The sequence below is a fragment of the Rutidosis leptorrhynchoides genome, chromosome 10, assembly GCF_046630445.1.
Source record: "Rutidosis leptorrhynchoides isolate AG116_Rl617_1_P2 chromosome 10, CSIRO_AGI_Rlap_v1, whole genome shotgun sequence".
Taxonomy (NCBI): domain Eukaryota; kingdom Viridiplantae; phylum Streptophyta; class Magnoliopsida; order Asterales; family Asteraceae; genus Rutidosis; species Rutidosis leptorrhynchoides.
In genome coordinates, this window is record NC_092342.1 from 95,247,077 (window position 1) to 95,251,005 (window position 3,929).

Consider the following 3,929-nt stretch of genomic DNA (forward strand, 5'->3'; position numbering starts at 1 on the left):
TATTTGTTGATTGAAAGTGTTGTTTTGAGTTGGTTGGTTATTCGGACCTTGTTGGTTGTACGAGTTATTGTTGGGTCCATTTGGATTGTAAAGAATGTTTTGATTTCGATTGAATTTTGGTCTTGGCGGTTGATAATTATTCTGATAATTATTTCCCGGCCTTTGGTTCATGTAGGAAATATTCTCACGTTGTTCTATCGTTTGCTCAATGTGACAATCTTTCATTAAGTGTGGTCCTCCGCATTGCTCACAACTGATTCGTATTGCGTGAATATCTTTAGTCATCTTTTCCATTCGTCTCTCGAAAGCATCTATTTTTGAGGAAACAGAATCAAAGTCATGGCTAGAATCGGCTCTAGCCGCTTTAGATGATCGAAAAATATCTTTTTCTTGGTGCTACTCATGTGAGTGGGATGCTGTGTTATCAATGATTTTGTGAGCTTCAGTTGCGGTTTTCTTCATAATGGAACCACCAGCTACTGTGTCGATGTCTTTTCGTGTAGCAACGTCGCATCCTTGGTAGAATATTTGCACTATTTGATAAGTGTCTAAACCGTGTTGAGGACATCCTCTCAACAATTTGGTAGAATATTTGCACTATTTGATAAGTGTCTAAACCGTGTTGAGGACATCCTCTCAACAATTTTTTAAATCTTGTCCACGCTTCATATAAAGTTTCATTTGGCTTTTGCGTGAACGTAACAATTTCTCCTTGAAGTCTCACGGCTTTAGATTCCAGAAAGAATTGTTTAAGAAAATTTTCAACTAAGACATCCCATGTATCAATCGCCCCTTCAGGTAACGATTCTAATCAATCTTTGGCTTCTCCCTTTAAAGTCCAGGGAAATAACATGAGATAGATCTGTTCATCCCTAACTTCTCTGATTTTGAATAGAGTACAGATCCAATTAAAGGTTCGAAGATGTTCATTTGGATCTTCCTTCGGCGCACCACTAAATTGGCATTGATTAGTTATCATGTGTAGGATTTGTCCTTTGATTTCATAATCTGGCGCATTAATGTCTGGTTAAGTAATTGCGTGACCTTGGCCAGTGCATTTAGCTCTCATTCGGTCTTCCATACTTAGAGGTTCCAGATTTTCCATGATCGAATTTGTTGAATCTGAATCACTAGAGGATTCTGATTTAATGGTTTCTTCCTCGACAATCTCTGGATAAGTGATTTGTGGTTCAGGAGGAATGATTATTGGTTCAGGATCTCTGAATTGTCCCTGAATATCCTCCGGGTTCTCAATTGTGAGGTCGATTTCAAAAAATGGATTATCGGAAATTTGAATTGGAGTACTTGGTCGACTAGATGACGATTCTAAAGAAAAATGAACGGCGACAATGTTGGCTAGATATCTTGATCGAGTTACAGGTGTTGAACGTATGAAAGGTGGTGAACGTTTTGCTCGGCGCATTCACTGAATATCCTATTTGAAATTATATAAGTTATCAAATTAATAGAATTTTATGCTTTTGCCCACGTTTCGAATAGCTAAAAGATGCAACAGGGAGCCAGAATCCTTTAAGTCAGAAAATCCACAACTCAGCCACTAACAAATCTAACTATTACTACGAAGCAGAAAATTTTGGATGTCTATCAATTTAATCGCTTAAAATAATTTTTTCGTCGAAATTTTAAAGAAAATAAAAAAATTCTAAGTCCTAAAAACTAGAGCGTAGAAATGAGAAAGAAAAAGAGTGCGTCGAAAAACAAGAGGTTGAAAAACAAGCGTCGAAAAACAAAAAGTCGAAAAATAATAATAAGAAAGTAGAGCGTCGAAACTTAAAAGTCTAAAAACTAAAAATTAAAACTTGCGTCTAAAGGTATTAAAGCCTAAAAGGAATTCTATATCCAAAACGGCAATAACTTAAAAGGCACTAAAATATATAAACTGCGTCGCAAAATTCTAAAGTGCCCAAGTCTTAATCTAAAGAAAAAGCACTTAAGGGATTTTACGGCAAAGCCTAAAAATCTAGAAATATAAAACAACTACGGCAAAAACTAAGTTTAAAACTTATTACGAACGATAAATATACAAACTACGAAATAAACGATTAAAATATATAATTTATAAAAAGAGACAAAAAATGATAAAATTACTTATTTTTATAAAAATATTATTTTTATATTATTATTTTATAAAAGTATTAATTTATAAAACTAATAAAACTAATTAAAACTTAATATTACAAATTAAATATTAAAACTAGAATTAAAAATTATTTAAATAACTAAAACCCGAATTAATAATTAATTAATAATAATAATAATTAATTACCTAACCCTAATCCGTATGTCCAATGATCAGAGCTGTCACCTCAGCTCATGCGATCGCATGAGTTGAGGGTTTTATAGCCATGCGGTCGCATGGCCTGTAATTCCAGAAATGGTTTTGAGCTTCGACGGGTTCAGCCCAGTTTCAGGTTTAATTATTTTTTATTTTTTTATATTTTTCTAATTATTACAAAATATTTATATAAACTTATATTTTTAAAATCTAAAAATAAAAATACTTATTATAGACAAAATCTTAAAAATATATATATATATATATATTATATATTTATATATATATATATATATTATATATATATATTATATATATATAAATATATATATATATATATATATATATATATATATATATATATATATATATATATATATATATATATATATATATATATTTATAGCGTTTCGCTTTCGGCTCCCCGGCAGCGACGCCAAAAACTTGATGTTATGCGAGGTGTATACGAAATAGTTATATTTTTATTACGAAATACTATTAAATACGATACAAATTACACAAGTTATTTATTTATTTATAGAATGGGATATACCTAAACCTTGTTACAACACTATAGGCAGTGCACCTAATCGTAGAGTAATGTAGTTTTTAGTAAGTCCGGTTCGTTCAACAGGGAGACGGCTTATTGCGTACACTATATTTTTAAACAATTATATTTGTATAAATATATATATTAGTAATATAGTAGTATTATTATTATTATTATAAAAGGGGGTTTTACCGTTTAATGACCGGTTTGTCGATATTAAATAAAGCGTAAAGATAAATGACGATAATTAAAATGCGTAAATTAAATAACAACATTTAAAATGATAATAAATAAATGAAAATAAATAAAAGTACGATGAGATATAAAATAACACAATTATGCTTATTTAAACTTCCGTAACCATGATGTTTGATGTTTTGATTTTAATTTATTACTCAGGGTTAATTGTCCTTTTGTCCTGGATTATTTGAAACCTATCTGGTTTTTGTCCATAATAGTCAATCGGTCATAAATATAAAGTGCGTGTGTCCTCGTCAAATTACCCTTATACCTGAAGTCAAATATTCCAACCAATTAAAGATTTAAACTGTGACGCAGTTATCACTTCTGTCAACAATTACACCAGTTATCACTGTATGTAATCCACCCCTGTTTTGATTAGATATGAATATTAATTTACCGACTTGATCAGTTTGAATAATCAATTACCCAACCCGAATAATTAATTAAATGATTATAATAGATTCCGTATGAATGTCATTAAATAGGACAACCATAATCATTATTAATTATTAAGTTAATTAATTTGAAGATAGGTTTGACAGACTCCAATGAGTTATCACTCAATTAGACAATACCTCCCATCTATTAATAGTCCATACTTAAATGCCCACAAGTGTCGGTCTTTTGTTCAAAAATTAATTATGGTACAAAATCCAATAACCCCGTCTTTAATATTTAGTATAACATCACGATTACTTCGGCTCAAATAAGCATAATAATAATTTAGTTACGATACATTAATTTAAAAGGGAAGAACATAGCTTACAGTGATTATTTATCGCGTAGCGTTACCCGGACAGAGTTCCGACTTTAAAACCCGTAAAACATTTCTTATAATAA

The 3,929-nt window shown here is 30.6% G+C and overlaps 1 non-coding gene across 1 annotated transcript; it reads left to right on the top strand.

Annotated features, from left to right (window-relative positions):
- The first annotated feature begins 614 nt into the window (after positions 1 to 614).
- LOC139873898 (small nucleolar RNA R71) lies at positions 615 to 721 on the top strand. The gene has a single exon (XR_011767609.1). It is a non-coding gene; the product is annotated as a small nucleolar RNA R71 (small nucleolar RNA).
- Positions 722 to 3,929: the final 3,208 nt, after the last annotated feature.